Source organism: Rhinolophus sinicus, chromosome 18 (genome assembly GCF_057876585.1).
Source record: "Rhinolophus sinicus isolate RSI-liver-muscle chromosome 18, RSI-T2T, whole genome shotgun sequence".
In the NCBI taxonomy this organism is placed as follows: Eukaryota; Metazoa; Chordata; class Mammalia; order Chiroptera; family Rhinolophidae; genus Rhinolophus; species Rhinolophus sinicus.
This window is the reverse complement of record NC_142518.1, coordinates 55,149,325-55,170,919: the sequence shown is the minus strand read 5'-3', so window position 1 is coordinate 55,170,919 and position 21,595 is coordinate 55,149,325. Positions and strand designations below refer to the sequence as shown.

Sequence of the window (21,595 nt, the reverse complement as noted above, 5' to 3'; positions counted from 1 at the left end):
GTGTCTTTACTTCATCCTCCATCATAGCAATGCTCCATGTCACACACTGCTTCTGGTATGGCAATTTCTGTCAAATAAAAACATGGTTTCTTTTCATCTACCTTATTTACTGGATCTGGCACTGTGTGACTTTTGGCTCTTCCCCAAAGTCAAAATGACCATGAAAGGAAAACATTTTGAATTGAGTCATGACTTCAAGGCAGCCATGATAGTGCAACTAAAGATACTGATGAAAGAAGACTTCCAGAACTGCTTCAGAAAGTGGCAAGAAGGATGGGATGAATGTGTTCAAAGTGAGGGGGAGTATTTTGGGAGGGATTAATGGCAATCTGTTTTTCACTCTAATAAATTTTTTTAAATTAAACATTCACCGTATTTTTTAATTACACCTCATACTCCACTCAACACAATACTTTCCAGGTCCATCATGCTGCCACAGATGGCAACAACCCATTCGCTTCCATGGCCAAGCAATATTCTATTGTATATATGTACCATCTACTCATTATCCATTCATTCATTCATGGAAGGAAACCCAGACTGTCTCCACATTTTGGCCATTGTAAACAATGCTGTAATGAACATATGGATGCACACGTGCCCTTGAAATAGCATTTTGGGTATCTTAGAAAAAATACTCCGAAGTGGGATCACTGGATCATTCTTTATCCCTTGTTATAGCCTTTGTATCAGTGTGGCTACCCAACTGTTTTGTTTGTTTCCATTTTCATAACACATCTGTGTGTGTCTTTTGATCTGAAGTGAGACTCTTGTAGGAAGCTTATGTAAGGGTCTTGTTTTCTTAATCATTCAGCCACCTTATCTTTTGATTGGAGAATTGATCCATTTACATTGAAAGTAATTATTGATAGATATGTAGTTCTTGCCATTTTATTATTCATATTTTTTAATTCTTTCTTAAAGGAGTCCCTTTAGGATTCCTTGTAATTCTGTTTTGGTGTTAATGAACTCCTTTAGCTTTTTCTTGTCTGGGAAGCTCTTTATCTGTTCTTCAATTCTAAATAACAGCTTTTCTGTGTAGAGTAATCTTAGTTGTAGGACCTTGCTTTTCCTTACTTTGAATATTTCCTGCCAGTTGCTTCTGGCCTATAAAGTTTCTGTTGACAAATCAGCTGATAGTCTTAGGGGTTCTCCCTTGTAGATAACTGCTTTTCACTGGATGCAAATTTAAGATTGTCTCTTTGTCTTTAACTTTTGGCATTTTAGTTATGTCATGTCTTGTGGGCATGTTTGGGTTCATCTTATTTAGGACTCTCTGTGCTTCCTGGCTTATATGTCTATTTCCTTTGCCAGATTAGGGAAGAATTCTGTCATTATTACTTAAAATAGGTTTGCAATTCCTTGCTCTCTCTTTTCTCCTTCTGGTACTGCTATGATGCAAATGTTGTTATGCTTGATGTTATGTCAGAGGCCCCTTAAACTACCCTAACTTTTTTGGATTATTTTTTCCTTCTGCCACTTTGTCTTCCAAATTGCTGGTTCTGTCCTCTGCTTCATCTAACCTATTGTTGATTCCCTGTAATGTATTCTTTATTTCCATTATTGTATTCTTTATTTCTGACTAGTTCTTCTTCATGTTTTCTATCTCCATTTTAAGGTTTCCTATCTCTTTGTTGAAGTTCTCACTGAGATCATTGAGCATCCTTATAACCAGTGTTAGGAACTCTGCATCTGGTAGATTGCTTGCCTCCATTTTATTTAGTTCTTTTTCTGGAACTCTGTTCTGTTCTTTCATTTGGGATATGTTTCTTTCTCTCCCCATTTTGGCTGCCTCACTGTGTTTGTTTCTATGTATTAGGTAGAGCTTTTAGATTTCCAGGTCTTTGTCAAGTGGCCTTATGTAGTAGGCGTGCTGTCGGGCTCAGTGGCGCAGTCTTCCTGGTTACCTGAACTGGGAGCTCCAGGTGTGTCCCTTGTGTGGGTTGTATGTGCCCTCCTGTTGTAGTTGAGCCTTGGTTGCTGTTTACATATCAATGGGAGAGATGGATCCTCGGGCTGATTGGTTGTGAGGACTAGCCCTGACTTCAGTGGAGGAGCTGTTGTGCAGGGGCTGACTCTATGTAGCAGGATTCGCTTCAGCAGGAGTCTGTTGTCTGCCCAATGTGTTATTTAGGTGTTTTGGCCCTGGAGGTGGCCGGGTGATGCTCTGGCTGGGTCTGAAGCTGGCCACCAGAGGTGCAAGCCCTGGGACATACTGGTAGGGCCCCCACCACAGGCCATATTCAGCCCAAGTTCATCCAGAGCCTGTACTCTGTCTAGGGCCACCTGACATGAGCCACAAAGTAATCTGTAAATGGCTGTCACCCACACTGGACTTGGAGGTGCCTGGCAAAGCCAAGCCACAAACTGAGGCCAGGTGTCACTTGTGCCGAGCTTAGGGCAGCTTAGCCAGAAGTATGAGACACACTGAAGCCATATGCTACTTGTTTGTGTTTTGTAAACCTTTGAGAGATTTTAGGAAAGTCCACAGCATGAGCCAAAGCAGGCCATTCATACGAAAAAGCTGCTGGAAGCAGCTTTGGTGGGCCCAAAATTTGGGTGAGGTGGGATCTCAGAGGATCAGGGCAAATGAACAATATTAGCCAAATTGATGGAGACTCAAATATGGTGGCTGCCTGCATCTGCACACTGAGAAGGGGGAGGGCTCAGCAAAGAAACAATGGCTTTCACCATCTCCTCCATCCAGGAGAAAGTTACCCTTCTAGCTCTAGCCTTGAAACCAGACAATTCACTTCCTCCCTGTGTGTCCCTGGTGCCTTTTGAGCTGCTGCTGCAGCACTGGAGCTCAGAGCAAGTGAGTCCATCAGCAAGTAAGTCCATGCCTTGGCCTTTTAAGAGGGGCACCTGGGACTGCAGCTACCCTCTGTTTCACTCAGATACAATTTCTACTGGTTTTCACAGCCAGAAGTTATATGGGCTTTTCTCCCTGGCATTGAAACCCTGGGCTGGGGAGCCTGGTGTGGGGCTGGGACCCCTCATTCCTCAGGTGGGGGGGTACCATCACAGCCACCGACAATATCCTTGCTGATTTTTAATGGTCACACGTGGGTGTGGAACCAGCCTGTTCCACATTTCCACCCCTCCTACCAGTCTCAAGGTGGCTTCTTCTGTATGTCCTTAGTTGTGGGGCTTTGGTTCAGGTAGAATTCAGGTGATTCTCAATGATGGCTGTTCTACAGTTTAGTTGTAATTTTCATAGAGTGATGAGAGGAGGCAAGCACAATATTTAACTACTCTGCCATCTTGACTGGATCTCTTGGCCCTGACTTTCTTTAATTTTATGAATGCTGAGAGTGGTAAGCAAGCTTCAGAAGAAAAGTCTGAAGCTAGCTGAGTTTGGTTCATGAGTTTTAAGGAAAGAAGCCATCTCTAAAACATAAAAGACAAAGGTGAAGCAGCAAATGTTGATGTAGAAGCTGCAGTAAGTTTTCAGAATGTTTCACTAAGATAATTAATGAAAATGGCTACATGAAACAACAGGTTGTCAATGGATGTAAAACAGCCTTATTTTAGAAAAAGATGCCATCAATACTTTTCATAGCTAGAGAGGAGAAGTCAATGTCTGACTTCAAAACTTCAAAGGACAGGCTGACTCTAAATGCAGCTGGTGACTTTAAATTGAAGCCAATGCTCATTTGCCATTCCAAAAAATCCCAGAGCCCTTAAGAATTTTGCTAAATCTAATCTGCCTGTGCTCTATAAATGGAACAACAAAGCTTGGGAACAGCACATGTGTTTACAACACATTTGATTAAATATTTTAAGCCTACTTTTGAGACCTAATGCTTAGAATAAACACACACACACACACACACACACACACACACACACACACACACAAGGTCTGACAATTAAGTTCACGAACATGTTGCAACGATGTTGCTAACCTTTTTGATATTAGAAGGATTATGTATTATGAATTTGTACCAACTGGACAAACAGTTAACCAAGTTGACTATTTGGAAGTGCTACAGAGGCTGTGTGAAAATGTTAGATGACCTGAACATTTCACCAACAATTCATGGCTCTTGCATCACGACAATGCACCAGCTCACATGGCACTGTCTGTGAGGGAGCTTTTAGCCAGTAAATAAATAACTATATTGGAAAACCCTCCCTGCCCACTTGATCTGGCCCCCAGTGACTTCTTTCTTGACCTAAAGATAAAGGAAATATTGAAAGGAAGACATTTTGATGAAATTCAGTACATCAAATGTAATACGATGACAGCTCTGATGGCCATTCCAGAAAAAGAGTTCCAGAATTGCTTTGAAGGTGGACTAGGCACTGGCGTCAGTGCATAGCTTCCTCAGGGGAGTACTTCGCAGATGACCATAGTGATATTCAGTAATGAGGTATGTAGCACTTTTTGTAGGATGAGTTCACGATCTTAACTGTCAGAATATATATATATATACACATATATATATACACAGACATATATATACATATATATACACACACAGACATATATATGTGTGTGTATATATATATATATATATATATATATATATATATTATTACTGGGACTGACAAAAAATGTATACAAATGGACACTTTGGTCAACGTTGCTCACGCTGTAGTTCACTATAATCAGAAGTGTCTGGACACTGATGGCAACTACTTTGAGAACATATTGTAAGTGCAGAATTCAAACGTGGCTTGTATTCATCTTTTGTTATTGGTATATATTAATACAGTTTTTTTCTTTCTTAAAATGTGTGTAGATAGATAGATAGACAGATAGACAGACAGATAGATAGATATAATTTGAAAATATTGCTGTTTTTTGATAATGCAGCTTCTCGTCACCCAAGAGCTCTGATGGAGATGTACAATAAAATTAATGTTGCTTTCATACCTGCTAACACAACATTCATTCTGCAGCCCATGGATCAAAAAGTAATTTTTACTTTCAAGTCTTTTTATTAAAGAAATATATTTTGTAAGGCTATAGCTGCCATAGGTAGTGATTGTTCTAATGGATCTGGGCAAGGTCAATTGAAAAACTTCTGGAAAGGATTCACCATTCTAATGCCATTAAGAACATTTGTGATTGATGGGAGTACAAGAAAATATCAACATTAACAGGTATTTGGAAGAAGTTGATTCCAACCCTCATGGATGACTTTGAGAGGCTCAAGACATCAGTCAAGAATGTAATTGTAGATGTGGTGGAAATAGCAAGAGAACTAGAATTAGAAGTAGAGTCTGAAGATGTGATTAAATTACTGCAATCTCATGAGAAAAAAAAATTAATGGATAAGTAGTTGCTTCTTCTGGATGTGAAACAAACAAACAAACAACAAAAAAACAGTGGTTTCTTGAGATGTAGTCCACTTCTGGTGAAAATGCTGTGAAGATTGTTGAAATGACAAGAAAGGATTACATAAACTTACATAAACTTATTTGATAAAGCAGCAATAGGTTTTGAGAGCATTGACTCCAATTTTTAAAGTTCTACTGTGAGTAAAATGCTAACAAACAGCATTGCATGCTACAGAGAAATCACTTGTGATGGAAAGAGTCAATCAATGCAGCAAACTCCTTTGTTGTTTTAAGAAATTGCCACAGTCACCCCAATCTTCAGCCACCAGCACCCTGATCAGTGAGCCACCATCAACATCAAGGCAAGATGAAAAGATTATTACTTCCACCAGTGAAAAGATTATTACTCACTGAAGGTTCAAGAAGATGGTTAGCATTTTTAGCAACAGAGTATTTTTTAAGATATGTACAGTACATTGTTTTTGTTTAAACATAATTATGTTACACACTAAATAGACTACAGCATAGTTTAAACATAACTTTTATATGCACTGGGAAAGTGAAAAAGATATATAGATGAATGTAACTAGATTATGAAAGTCCTTACTGTATAATTCCAAGTAACAACTCACATTGCTAAGTGTATAATGTTGCAGACCCATCTCATATTTATAGACACATAAAGATGAAATGTAACAATGAAAAAGAGTATATAAGAAAGTAGTTGCCAGGTGGAAGAGGTGTAATTATTTTAATAGGAAGGGAAAGGATGCTGATATATTCATTGAAAAGCATTAATTCTTTTCCCACCAACATTATACATTATCATGATACACCCTCTTTGTAAGTAAGAATATTTTTGCCCTTCTGTTTCTCTTCAGCTCTTCTCTCCTGTTTTCATTGTCTCACTAGTATCTGTATTTTAAATTTAATGCTGTCTTGTCTATAATTGTGATAAATTTTTTACTCTGTATATGAATTATTTTAATTGTTGAAAGGCTACAGTGTTTATATTACTGTGGCCCTGCTGCAGAGCCATTGTTAACTAGAAGTTGTTATTTTAAAGGGTATTCCGCAATTGCTATTTTGATTTAATATTTGTTCAAAGTGCTTTTCAGGTGAGAAAAGGACTAATGTTCTGTTTCCACATTTTTTGTTTTTACTTATTTGTTTCATCTTTGATATTTTTTGTAGTTATAGTGTTTTGTGATCATAAAATATATTTTTTCTAATTCTTTCTACTTTTTGGAATTTTTTTCAGATATTAATAACATAATATCCAGTCAATTATTATATATGTTTAATAGAGGTATGAAAAGAAATTGTTATATGATTATAGGATGTGGAGTTCTAAATATGTCTATTAGAAAAAGCATATTACTGTATCACCCAAAACTCTATAAACAATTATTAGTGTACTGGATCAGGTAACAACTGAGAGTAAGTTAGAGTTTTATACTCTTATTATTGTTTTTCTTTTTAAATTTCTTGAATTTCCACCAAATTAATTCTTATATAATATTTATCAAGCAGCCTTAGAGTAACATTCAATAAATGCCAGTTATTGTAATTATATATTGGATGCATTATAATTTTTACATATAGAATCTTGATTTTATATCATTATGAATTATATACATCATCATTAAAAAGCAACCTACTTTTTTTTATTTTAAAATACCTTTGTTTGTGAATTCAACTTTTTCCGGTATTTGTCTTTTGATTTTTTTGAAAATTTTATTAGATAATATTGAGGAACAGTGTGTTTTTCCAGGACCCATCAACTCCAAGTCAAGTCGTTGTTTTCAATCTAGTTGTAGAGGGCACAGCTCACTAGCCCATGTGGGAATCTAACCACCGACCTTGATGTTATGAGCACTACACTCTAACCAACTGAGCCAACTGGCCACCCTGATATTAGTCTTTCAACTACTTTTTTCGCATTTGAAATTCAAACTTTCAGAAGCACATTATTTTATTCATGTCTTTTGTAAATATCAAAAAACAACTTTGTTTTTAATATGATACTGAGTGCTTTTCTTTTAATAATTGTAATTTACTCTAAAGTAATTGTTATGATGCTCACAGCCTTCCTTTTCTCAACTTATTATATATGTATTTAAGTTTCCTTTTTTTCTATATTCTAGTATAATTCTGCTCCTCCTCCCCATAATTTTGAAGCTATATATTTTATTTTCATTTCAATTAGTAATAGAGTTTACCACTCAGGTTTATATTTGCATTGTATTTTATGAACTTCAGGAACAAAATAGTAACTATAGTTTTCCTGCTTATGAGATATATTAAAATTAATTTGCACCAATTTCCTCCTGTCTGTACTCACATATCTAATTTTTAAATCTAGTCTTAACCCATTTTGGTTATTTATTTGGCTATTATTTTTTATTCTGTAACTCTTCTTTCATGACTGGTAAAACTGTCTGTTTTTAAAGTATAATTGACACAGTTACTTAGACTTATTTTTAATTTTAAGGTATTGTTTTCTTTCTGCAAGTCCTTTTATATAATGGGTCATTTGTTAACATTTTTATTTTGACATTTTGATATTTGACAGTTTCAGTAATTAAGTAAGTTTCTTGATCTTTCTAGACTGATGTCAATTCTAACATATACAAGTTTAACAAAATATTAGTAACTGGTATCCCTGGAATTTTTTGGATATATGCATATTTACATTTTCTAGGAAGAGTCATTAGCTAATATAAAATTATCAAATTACTATATTTGAATAATTTTTTAAAGTTATGCTCCAGGACAAACTAGGAGGGAGGGAGTTTAGAAAGTATACTCAAATCTATATGAACATATGCATATTAAAAGTACAAGTATTGCACTAATAATCTTTAAAAGTTTTGGTGTTAAAGGAAAGTTCTTATATTGGAAAGGTTATAATTTGCTTTTTTTTTTTCCCTTTCAGAATGGTACACTTGAAACCTATATAATTTTCTTTTTAATTTCAGCACAGTCGAAGCAAAATTGACAAACAATATTGTGATATATTTAAAGTGTACAACATGATTAATTGATATATATTGTGAAAGGATTCTCCCCATCAAGTTAATTAACACATTCATCACCTCACATATTTAATTTGCTTTTGTGTATGTGTTAGAACTTTTAAGGTTCACTATCTTAGAAAATTTCAATTATACAATACAGTATTATCAACTATAGTCATCATGTTATAGATTAGATCTTCAGACCTTATTCATTTTATAACCAAAAGTTTCTATGCTTCTAAAAATTCTCCCTATTTTCCCCACCACACAGCTCTTGGCAACCACTTTTCTGCACTTTGTTTCTATGAATATGCATATATATATATATATATATGTATATATATATATATATATATATATATATATATATATATATATATATATATATATAAAATTCCACATATGCGCGATAGATCCATGGAGTATTTGTCTTTGTCTGGCTGATTTATCTTACTTAGCAGTATGCCCTCCGGGCTCATCATCTTGTCACAAATGTCAGACTTTCCTTCATTTTTATATCTGAATAATACTTGAATATATTCAAAGGATGCCAAAAAATATATATACACATTTTAAGAAAGGATAAAACTATTGAAATTATGCTGATGGTAACCACTTTGAACATCTCTTGCAATTGCAGAAGTCAAACGTGACTTGAATTCATCTTTTGCTATCAGTATATATTGAGTATTACAGTTTTAATAGTTTTTTCCTTTCTTAAAATGTGTGTACATTTTTTGGATATATATATCTATATATAGATATAGATATAGATATCCATTTCTTCATCCATTCGTCCGTGGAAGAACACTTAGGTTGTTTCCTAACCTTGCCTATTGTGAATAATGCCACAATGAACATAGGAGTATAAATATCTCTTCAAGATAATGGTTTCATTTCCTTTGGTTATATACTCAGAAGTGCGATCACTGGATTTTATGGTAGTTCTATTTCTAACTACTTGAGGAAACTCCATACTGTTTCTCACAGTGGCTATACCAGTTTGCATTTCTACCAATAGTGAAGTGTGCAAGTTTTGCCTTTTCTCTACATTTTCTGTGGTTTTCAGTGTGCAGAATTTTACCTTTGTGGTTAAATTTATTTCTAAGTATTTTTGATGTTATTATAATGGGACCATTTTTTTAAACTTCTCTTTCTGACAGTTTCTTGTATACAAACAGAACTATATTTTTCTTACTGATTTTGTATCTTGCAACTATACTGAATTCTTTTTTAGTTTATTGGGGTGACAATTGTTACTAAAATTGCATAGATTTCAGGTGTACAATTCTGTATTACATCATCTATAAATCCCATTATGTGTTCACCACCCAGAGTCAGTTCTCCTTCCATCAGCATATATTTGATTCCCCTTACCCTTGTCTCCCCCCCCACCCCTTACCCTCTGGTAACCAGTAAACTATTGTCTGTGTCTATTAGTTTTTGTTTCAAATTTGTTTGTCTTGTTCTTTTGTTGTTTTTGGTTTATATACCACATATCAGTGAAATCATATGGTTCTCTGCTTTTTCTGTCTGACTTATTTCGCTTAACATTATACTCTCAAGTTCCATCCATGTTGTCACAAATGGTCCTATTTCATCTTTTCTAACTGCCGAATAGTATTCCATTGTGTATATATACCACAACTTCTTTATCCATTCATTTATCGAAGGACATTTTGGTTGTTTCCATATCTTGGCCACCGTAAATAAAGCTGCAATTAACATTGGAGCACACGTATCTTTATTGATACATGTTTTTGTTTTTTTGGGTAGATACCCAAGAGAAGGATTGCTGGGTCATATGGTAATACTATTTGTAATTCTTTGAGGAACCTCCACACTGCCTTCCACAGCGTCTGCATCAGTCTGCATTCCCACCAACAGTGTATGAGGGTTCCTTTTTCTCCACAGCCTCTCCAACACTTGTTACTATTTGTCTTGTTGAAGATAGCCATTCTGACTGGGGTGAGGTGATATCACATTCTGATTTTTATTTGCATTTCTCTGATGATTAGTGATGTTGAGCATTTTTTCATTTCTATTTGCCATTTGTATGTCCTCTTTGGAGAAATGTCTCTTCAGGTCGTCTGCCCATTTTTCAATTGGGTTGTTTGTTTTTTTGTTGTTGAGTTTCATGAGTTCCTTGTGTATTTTGGATATTAGCCCCTTATCGGAGGCACTGTTTGCAAAAATCTTCTCCCATTCAGTTGGTTGCCTCTTTATTTTGTCGATGGTTTCTTTTGCTGTGCAGAAGCTTTTAAGTTTGATATAGTCCCATTCATTTATTTTAGCTTTTACGTCCCTTGCCTTTGGAGTCAAATTCATAAAATGCTCCTTGAACCCAAGGTCCATAAGTTTAGCACCGATGTTTTCTTCTATGGAATTTATTGTTTCAAGTCTTATGCTTAAGTCTTTCATCCATTATGAATTAATTTTGGTACATGGTGACAGACAGCAGTCCAGTTTCATTCTTTTGCATGTGGCTTTCCAATTCTGCCAGCACCATTTATCGAAGAGGCTGTCTTTTCTCCATTGTATTTTTTTGGCTTCTTTGTCAAAAACTATCTGTCCATATTTATGTGGTTTTATTTCTGGGTTCTCATTTCTATGCCATTGGTCTATGTGTCTGTTTTTCTGCCAATACCATGCTGTTTTGATTATTGTAACCCTGTAGTACAAGCTAAAGTCAAAGAGAGTGACACCTCGAGTATTGTTCTTTTTTCTTAAGATTGCTTTGGCTATTTGGAGTCATTTGTGGTTCCAAACAAATCTGATGATTTTTTGTTCTGTTTCTTTAAAAAATGTCATTGGGATTTTTGATGGGGATTGCATTAAATCTGTATATTGTTTTGGGTAATATGCCCATTTTAACTATGTTGATTCTTCCAATCCATGAGCACGGAATGTCTCTCCATTTCTTTGTGTCTTCTTCAGTTTCTTTTAAAAATGTCTTATAGTTTTCAGCATATAGGTCTTTCACATCCTTGGTTAAGTTTATTCCTAGGTATTTTATTCTTTTTGATGCATTTGCAAAAGGAATTGTTTTTTGTAATTCTTTTTCTGAGATTTCATTGTCAGTATATAGGAATGCAGTGAACTTTTGTACGTTGATTTTGTAGCCGGCCACATTAATATATTCGTTCATTGTTTCTAGTAGCTTTTTGGTAGAGTCTTTAGGGTTTTCTATATATATAGCATCATGTCATCTGCAAAGAGTGATAATTTAACTTCTTCATTCCCAATTTGGATGCCTTTTATTTTTTTCTCTTGCCTGATTGCTCTGGCAAGGACTTCCAACACTATGTTGAAAAGCAGAGGTGATAGGGGAAAGCCCTGTCATGTTCCTGAACGTAGAGCAAAGGGCTTCAGTTTTTCACTGTTAATTATGAGATTTGCTGAGGGTTTGTCATATATGGCCTTTATTAGGTTAAGGTAATTTCCTTCTACACCAATTTTATCAAGTGTTTTAATCATAAATGGATGTTGTATCTTGTCAAAAAATTTTTTCTGCATCAATTGATATAATCATGTAATTTTTGTTCTTTATTTTGTTTACGTGATGTGTCACATTAATGGATTTGCGGATGTTGAACCATTCTTGTGCCCCTGGGACGAACCCCACTTGGTCGTGATGAATAATCTTTGTAATGCATTGTTGCATTCGATTTGCTAGAATTTTGTTTAGGAATTTTGCATCTGTATTCATCAGAGATATTGGTCTGTAGTTCTCTTTTTTTGTGTTGTCCTTACCAGGTTTTGGTATCAGGGTAATATTGGCCTCATAAAATAAGTTGGGGTGTACTGTCTCTTTTTCAATTTTTTGGAAGAGTTTGAACAGGATTGGTATTAGATCCTCTTTTAAGGTTTGGTGGAATTGACTAGTGAAGCCATCTGGTACTGGACTTTTGCTTTTGGGAAGGTTTTGGATGACTGATTCAATTTCGTTACTGGTGATCGGTCTGTTTAGACTTTCCAGTACTTCATGGTTCAGCCTAGGAAGGCTATATGTTTCTAACAACTTGTCCATTTCTTCTAGGTTATTGAGTTTGGTGGCATACAGTCCTTCATAGTATTCTTGGATGATCTTTTGTATTTCTGTGGCCTCCGTGATAACTTCCCCTTTTTCGTTTCTGATTTTGGTAATTAGTGTCTTCTCTCTTTTTATCTTAGTGAGTCTAGCCAAGGGTTTGTCAATTTTGTTAATCTTTTCAAAGAACCAGCTCTTTGTCACACTAATTTTTCTATTGTCTTTTTGTTCTCTATTTCATTTAGTTCTGCTCTGAGTTTTATGATTTCCTTTCTTCTGCTGAACTTGGGTTTCATTTGTTCTTCTTTTTCTAGTTCTTTAAGGTGTAACGTGAGGTTACTTAGTTGGGATTTTTCTTGTTTCTTGAGATAGGCCTGTAATGATATAAATTCCCCTCTTAAAACTGCTTTTGCTGCGACCTAAAATTTTGGTAGGATGTATTTTCATTCTCACTTGTTTCTATGTACCTTTTGATCTCTCCTTTAATTTCTTCTTTGACCCAGTCATTCTTTAAAAGTATGTTGTTTAATCTCCATGTATTTGTGTTTTTTCCTACTTTGTTTTTGCAGTTGATATCCGATTCCAAAGCCTTGTGATCAGAGGATATGCTTGGTATGATTTCAGTCTTCTTAAATTTGCTGAGGATGATTTTATGTCCCCTATATGGTCTATTTGAGAAAGTTCCATGTACACTAGAAAAAAATGTACAGTCTGATGGTTTAGGGTGAAATGCTCTATATATGTCAATTATGTCCATTTCATCTAATGTGTCATTTAGGGCTGCTATTTCCTTATTTATTTTCTGTTTGGATGATCTATCCATAGCTGTCAATGATGTATTTAAGTCCCCTAGTATAATTGTGTTTTGGTCAATTTCTCCCATTAGTTCTGTTAGTAGTTGCTTGGTATATTTCCGTGCTCCCTGACGGGGGACATAAATATTGATGACTGTTATTTTTCTTGTTGTATAGTCCCCTTTACCGTTATGAAATGTCCTTCTTTGTCTCTTGTTACCTTTTTCACCCTGAAGTCTGTTTCATATGATATCAGTATGACTACCCCTGGTTTTCTCTGGATAACATTTGCTTGGAGTGTCAATTTACACCTTTCACTTTGAGTCTATGCTTGTCCTTGTAGCGGAGATGTGTCTCTTGGAGACAACATAAGGTTGGGTTTAGTTTTTTGATCCAATCTGCTACTCTGTGCCTTTTTATTGGTGAGTTCAGTCCGTTTACATTTAGGGTGATTATCGATATGTGAGGATTTCCTTTCATTCTATCTTTAGTTTTCTGGTAAGGCTGTGTCTCCATTGTTTCTTTTCCTTTTTGTTGTTGTCTATTATTTCTTTGTGGTGGTATTCTATGATGTTTCTCTCTGTTTCTTCTTTTATTACAGTATATATTTCAGTTCAGGATTTTTTTTTTTTTTTTTTTTTTTTTGAGTGGTTACCCTTAAGTTTATGTAAAAGAAAGTTTGATATTTAGAGTATTCCATTTTCTTCAGCACGCTTACTTTATCCTTTCCCATATTCCAGTTCAGGCCTTTACTCTCACACTTTTTATGTTTTGGTTGCCACAGACTGTCCCTGTTGATGGTGGTTGAATAGCCTCCTGTTGTATTTCTTGTAGTGCAGGTCGTGTATTAGAAAATTCCCTCAGCTTCTGTATGTCTGGAAATGTCTTTATTCCTCCTTCATATCTAAAGCATATCTTTGCTGGATGTATTATTCTTGGCTTATAATTTCTCTCTTTCAATAGTTTGAATATTTGGTTCCATTCCCTCCTGGCTTGTAGAGTTTCTGCTGAGAAATCTGATGATAATCTAATGGGCTTTCCTTTGTAGGTTACTGTTTTCTTTTCCCAGGCTGCCTTGAGGATTCTTTCTTTGTCATTGATTTTTGACAGCTACAATACAATGTGCTTTGGAGAAGGCCTGTTGGGATTGAGGTAATTAGGTGTTCTATTTGCTTCTTGGATTCGAGGATTCAGTTCTTTCCATAAGTTTGGGAAGTTCTCATTGATGATTTGTTTGAATATACTCTCTGTCCCCTTCTGTCCTTCTTCTCCTTCTGGTATGCCCATTATTCTTATATTGCTCTTTCTGATGGGGTCAGAAAGTTCTTGTAGGTTTCTTTCATTTCTTTTAAGTCCCAAGTCACTTTCTTCTTCCATCTGTGTAATTTCCATGTTTCTATCTCCGATGTCACTGATTTTTTCCTCCATCTGGTCAACTCTACTACCTAAGCTGGCTATTTGATTCTTCATTTCTTCTATTGAGTTCTTAATCTCCAGAAATTCTATTTGGTTCTTTTGTAAAATTTCAATCTCTTTTGCAAAATGTTCATGTTGTTCTTTGATTGTGTTTCTGAGTTAATTAAACTGCCTTTCTGTGTTTTCTTGCATCTCATTGAGATTTTTCAGAACTGCGATCTTGAATTCTCTGTCATTTAAGTCACATATTTCCATACCTTTAAGTTTGATTTCTGGAGACTTTTCACTTTCTTTCTGAGCCTTCTTGTTGCCTTGGTTATTCATGGCAATTACTGATTTATTATTTCTCTTCGTAGACATCTACAGGAGTGGCTTCTGCAACAGGTTGATAGGAAGAGGTCTTTCTTTTGTTTTCCAGTATTTGTTGGTATTATGTTTTGTTTTGTTTTCCAAAGACTTTTATTGGGGAAGGGAACCAGGACTTTATTGGGGAACAGTGTGTACTTCCAGGACTTTTTTTTTTCCAAGTCAAGTTGTTGTCCTTTCTATCTTAGTTGTGGAGGGTGCCGTTCAGCTTCAAGTTGTCCTTTCAGTCTTAGCTGTGGAGGGCGCAGCTCAGCTCCAGGTCCACTTGCCATTGCTAATTCCAGGGGACGCAGCCCACCATCCCTTACGGGAGTCGAACCGGCAACCTTGTGGTTTAGAGGACGCGATCCAACCAACTGAGCCATCCGGGTTCTCACCTGCAGCTCAGCTCAAGCTGCCATGTCAATTTTCGTTGCAGGGGGCGCTGCCCACCATCCTTTGTGGAACTCGAGGAAGTGAACTGGCAGCTTTGTGGTTGAGAGCCCACTGTCCCATGTGGGAATTAAACCGGCAGCCTTCGGAGTTAGGAGCATGGAGCTCTAACCGCCTGAGCCACTGGCCAGTCCCATGGTAGAGTGTTTTATTTTCTCTCCAACTACGGCCTTTTTTTCTCTCTCATACTGTAGTGCTATGTTTTCTCTGCACTATTCCAGCTTCTCACACAATGGGGGGATTCCCTGGGAGATGGGCTTCTCCTCTGTTAACCGTTCTCCTGGGTCATAGGGCGCAGTGTCCGTGTGGGTATGCATAGAGCTTTTGAAGTTCCAAAGCTCTTCCTGCACCAGATTCAGAGCCCATGTGTTTCAGCAGTGCTGTTTACTCCAGCAGGGATCCACCCAGATAGGTGGGGCCAGGGGCAGGGTGAATTGTGAGAGGTGGCCCAGAGCAATGTCAGTGACCACCACCACAGCCGTTCCTGCTTCCACATCTCCCTCCCCTTTGCCAGAACTAGTTGGGCTGCAAAACTCTGTCTGTAGACTATGGTTCTCAAAACAGCAAATATTCTGTTCTTTTGATCTGACACTGCTACTGTTCCGCTTCTAGCACTGGGCAGGTGGGGGCGGGGCGAGCTCTGGGAGGGTAGGGAGGGGGCGGCTAGTCTCAGTGCCTAAGGCTTCTGTTCTCTGCTCAGCAATGAGGGCTTAAACCACCGTTTTCAGCCTTCTTCCCTCAGTCTTTGCTTTGAGGTCTCTGCCATGAGCGTTGGGTTCAGCCGTGTTATATGCTGCCCCCTCAGCCTTATGGGCCATAAGCGGGGCCCTAGTAGTCCGAGTTCTTCCCTCTCCCGCAGCTGCGGTAGTTCTGGGATCAGCGAGCTCAGAGCACTGAGTTAGGTCTGTGTCTTGCACCCAGGCGGCTCCGTCTCCGCACTTCTCCCTTCCCTCCCCCACTCGCGTGATTCGCCCACCTTTAGGTGAATTCAGTAGTGGGCCTCTTCATCTTGCCTGTCTGCTGTGCAGGAAGTCCTGTGTGGATTTATAGTTGTTTGATTTGTTGTAAATTCCAGCTGCGATTTCCAGAGGCTCACCTCACGCCGCCATTTTGATGACTATACTGAATTCTTTCATTAGTTCTAACAGTTTTTTGGTGGAGTCTTTAGGGTATTCTATGTATAATATGATGCCATCCACAAATAGAGAACATTTTATTGTTATTTTGTGACCTGTGTGCCTTTTATTTCTTTGTCTTGCCTAACTGCTCTGAGTAGGACTTCCAGTACTATGATTAATAAAAGTGTCAAGAGTAGATATTTTTATCTTGCTCCTGATCTTAGAGGGAAAACTTCCTTTTTTCACCCCAAACAAAAACTGTTATCTATGTAAAACTTGTTCCAATTTTTAGACTACAAAGTCGAACGCTTTTAAAATTCACGTGGAAATAAAAACATCCCAGGTTTTCTAAAATTGCATACTAAATATGAAATAGCCTATTAAATAGCATTCTACTGCCTGTAATTTAAAAAACAAAACAACTGAAAAGTTCTGAATCGAGGTGGTGGCATACATAATAGAAGCATGTCTTTCTAGAGTCACTTTTTGGGACTTAATATGAATGGGGGTTACATATCAATATTATTCATCTTGGTTTTCAGAACTTGAAAAATCTTGTGCCACTTACTTTTGGCTTCCATGGTTTCTGATGAGGTATTGGCTGTCTTTTTTTTTTTCCTCTGGTTGCTTTCAAGATTTTTAACTTGTCCCTTAGTTTTCAGAATTTAATTATGATGTGTCATGGAATGGATTTCTTTGTATTTATTCTGTCTGTGATTCTCTTAGCTTCTGGGATTTGCAAGTGTATGTCTGTTGCCAAATTTGGGGAGTTTTCAGCCATTATTTTGGCTCACATTTTGTCAGCCTCATCCTTTTCTTCCAGGACTCCAATGACACAATGTTAGATCTTTGGTTCCACAGGTCCCTGCAGCTCGGTTCATTGTCATTCAGTCTATTTTCAATCTGTATGTCAGATTGGATAGTGTTTGTTTTTTTCTATCTTCCAGTTCATGGTTTCCTTCTCTTCTTCCATTCATTCACCTGTTGAGTCTATCCACTGAACCTTTTATTTTGGTTATTGACTTTTTAAGTTCAAATTTTTCCATTTGGTTCTTCTTTAAATATATATTTTGCTGAGACTCTCTCTGTTTTTCATTTAAGTGTGTTCATGATTGCTCATTGAAGAAGTCTTATAATGGCTGCTTTACAATCTTTGTCAGATAACTCTAACATCTCTGTCATCTCAGAGTTGGCAACTACTGATTACCTTTTATGATTCAGTTTGAGACCTTTCTGGTTCTTGTATAATGAGTAATTCTTTTTTTTATTTTTATTGAAACTTGGACATTTTCATACCATGCTATGGGATTCTGGATTTTTCATAAACATTCCATTTTAGCTGGCTCCCTCTGACACCATCCCGGAGGGTCTGAGGGGGCTAGGGTAGGCATTGCCTCTTTCCTGACAGTTGGAGACAGAAGTCCAAGTTCCTCACATAGTGTCACCAGCACCATAAATTGAGAGGACTCACTATCGCCTGGCAGGGATGAGAGTGTGTCTCCCTCCTCAGTCTCCTCTGATACCACTATGAACGTCTGACTTCTTCAGCTCCAAATCTGCGATAAATGTGGCAAAAAGAAAACCCAGGGACTCACCACTGTGTCATTCTTTGGATCTCAAGGTCCCTGGCCAGGCTGCCTTTTTCTCTCCACTTTTAAGAGTCTTATGTTTTTGTATATGACATTCAAAGGTTTTATCTGTAATTAATGGGAAGACTGGGGAAAAGTGCATCTGCTCCATCTTCCCAGAAGTAGAAGTCCTGATGTGCTATTCTTCATCTCTAAATAGACTTTTAATGATATCAAAGTCGAAAGAGATGAGTTCCTAAAGAGATGTTTTAAGGACACATATGATTAATGCCACAGATCAATATTTACTTACCATGCACTCACTGGCCTAATTTAACTCCAATATAGGTCTCACGACAATAATATTTTACACTGATTTTATCATTCAGAGTCAATACACTGTTAAGAAAATAAAACAGCTAATTTTGGCCACTCCAGATTTTTCCCATTGCTTTCAACACTTCCATTCAGCAAAAAGTACTGTGGAGTAAAATGCTAAATTCTATGGAGAACATAAAAATGGAAAACCCAATTTTCTCTCTAGGAGTTTGTAAATCAAAAGAAAGACAAACGAGTAACAAAAATAGATAAAAGTCAGAATACAATAAGGAATAACAGGTTACTTTGTAGCACAGTCTGGAAGAAGGAGGAATTCTTCCTCTGCTATATGACCAAGGACTGCTTCACAAAATAAGTGACATTGAAAGATGGGATAAAACTGAAGTTGCACATCTCCAGGAGAGGGGATATTCCCAGAGAAAGAGACCATAAATGAAGGTAAGAATAGAGGGAAGACAGACATGTGTAATGAATTAACAAGTACAGGCACACCTCCGAGATATTGCAGGTTCAGTTCCAGACCACCGTAATAAAGCAAATATCGCAATAAAGCAAATCACTCTAATTTTTTGGTTTCCCAGTGAATAATAGTTATGTTTATACTATACTGTAGTCTATTCAGTGTACAGTAGCATTATAAGTAAAAATCAATGTACCTACCTTAATTAAAAAAATACTTTATTGCTGATGCTCTCTCTTTACTTCCTCCATCCCTTTCCCACTGTCTATTTCTCACTCTCCTCCCTTGTTCTGTTCTTTCTCTCCTACTTCTTCCATTTGTCTGTTTCTCACTATCTCTGTCTTTTCTCCTCCTCATCCTGCCTCCTTTCTGCTACCTCTCTATCTCTTTTCTCCCTCTGCCTTTCTCATTCCCTGAATCTTTATATAAGCTCTCTGTTTTTCACTCCCTTTCTCTTTGTCTCTGGATCTGCCTTTCCCACTGTCACATTCTTTTGCTTTCTCACTGTCTCTATTTCTCTATGATTCTAAACCTTTCATGCTCAGTTTTTTTCCTTGTTTCTCTTTCTCTCCTCTGGGACCCACCCCCATGCTGCCCTGCCCTTCTCCCTTTCCCCTTATCTCTCCTCATTCCCTTGGTCCCTCCCTCTCCCCAGTAATTACCAGCTCTGGCTGGGTCACCACAGCCTGTTTGAGAATGAAGACACAGCACAGTTTGTCCAGGTCAGTAAGAGTTTCCCACACCCTCAACTCAACCTGAGCCTCCTGAAGAACCACACCACCTATGCAGAAGAAGACTACAGCTAAGATCTCATGCTGCTCCACCTGGCAGAGCCCACCCAGATAACAGATACTGTGAAGGTCCTGGACCTGCCCACCAAGGAACCCTAACGGGAGCAACTGCTATGCCTCTGGCTGGAGCAGCATCGCACTAGATCCATTCGTAGTTGAGTACCCAGATGAGCTCCAGTGTGTAGACCTCAAACTCCTGCCCAACAATGTGTGTGCCAGAGCCCACCCCCAGAAGGGGACAGACGTCATGCTCTGTGCTGGACACTTGCAGGGTGGCAAGGACACCTGTGTAGGTGACTCAGGGGGCCCACTGATCAGTGATGGTGTGTTTCAAGGAATCACATCCTAGGGACACACCCCGTGTGGGCGACCCAATATGCCTGGCATCTTCACCAAACTTCTGCCCTTCCTGGACTGGATCAAGGAAATCTGGACTGAATCAGACAACCCCTGAATGCCCCCACCCTGTCCCTGACCCCCAGTAAAACCAGATAAGCATCAAAAGAAAAAAATACTTTATTGCTAAAAATGCTAACCATCATCTGAGTTTTCAATGAGTTGTGAGTTTTTTGCTGGTGGAGGGTCTGGCCTGGATGTTGATGAAAACACAGTATCTGAGATGTCCCAAATGGAGATTTTGAAGGAGCGCCACTGCTTCAGGTGCCCACCATGCTGACTGTGTCAGTGAAGCACCGCTCCATGTACCTCTGCAGCAAGAATGTCTTTCCTATGCTCATGTCCCCCCAAAGCACAATCTTCCCATCAGGCATCCTTATCTTCCTGCAAGGAGACTCCCTGCTGTTCCCCGTACTTATCCGACCTTTGTGGCTGGGAGCAACTGGCCACTGCTCCTGAGACCGCTTGAACCCAAGACCACTCTGACCTAAGACTGCTTGGAGTGGGGATTCATGGAGATCTAAACTCACAGGGTCCCAGACTCTGGGGGATCCCAAATTTGTGGGGACCCACTAGGACCTTTTAGTCGGGACACCTTGGATCCCGTTAAGAAGTGTGTGTCCGTGTTGGGGTGAGAACTGAGGAAAACCTTTCAGCTTTTAACTACTGAGTATGTTAGCTGTGGGCTGGTCATATATGGATTTTATTATGTTGAGGTACCTTCCCTCTTTACCCAATTTGTACACATAAATTATCATGAAAAGATGAATTTTGTCAAATGTCTTTATGCATGAATTAATATGACTATATAATTTTTATTGTTCATTTTGTTAATGTGGCATATCACATTGACTGATTTGTGGATGTTGAGCCATCCTTGCGTCCTTGCAATAAATTCCACTTGATCATGGTGTATGATCCTTTTAATATAATGTTGAATTTGGTTTCCTACTATTTTGTTGAGGATTTTTGCATCTATATTCATTTGGAATATTGACCTATAGTTTTCTTTTCTTAGTGTTCTTATCTGGCATTGGTATCAGAGTAATGCTAGACTCAAAAACTTAGTTTGGAAGAGTTCCTCCTCTTTTTGGGGGGGAAAGTTTGAGAAGGATTGGTGTTGATTGATCTTTAAATATTTGGTAGAATTCACCAGTGAAGCCATCTGGTCCTGGAGTTTTCTTTGTTGTGAGGAGTTTGATTATTAATTCAATCTCCTTACTACTAGTAATTGGTCTGCTCAGATTTTTCCATTTTCTTTGTAGATTCAGTCTTGTTATGTTGTATGTTCTTAGTATTTTATCAATTTCTTCTACGTTGTCCAATTCATTAGCATATAATTGTTCACAGTAGTTTCTTATGATCCTTTGTGTTTCCCTTTATCTTTTGTATATTTACTATAGGTTTTTGCTTTGTGGATACAATGAAGCTTTCATAAAACATCTTATAGCAGGTTATATTAACTTGATAACAACTTAACTTCAAACACATAACAAAGCTCTACATTTTGCATTGCCCTCCCATATTTTATATTTCTATGTCACAATTTACGTCTTTTTATGTTGTGTATCCATTA

The 21,595-nt window shown here is 37.6% G+C and overlaps 1 pseudogene; it reads left to right on the top strand.

Moving 5' to 3' along the window:
• Window positions 1–20,077, top strand: part of LOC109436351 (glandular kallikrein-3, submandibular-like) — a 70,696-nt pseudogene extending 50,619 nt beyond the window's left edge.
• The last annotated feature ends 1,518 nt before the right edge of the window (window positions 20,078–21,595 follow it).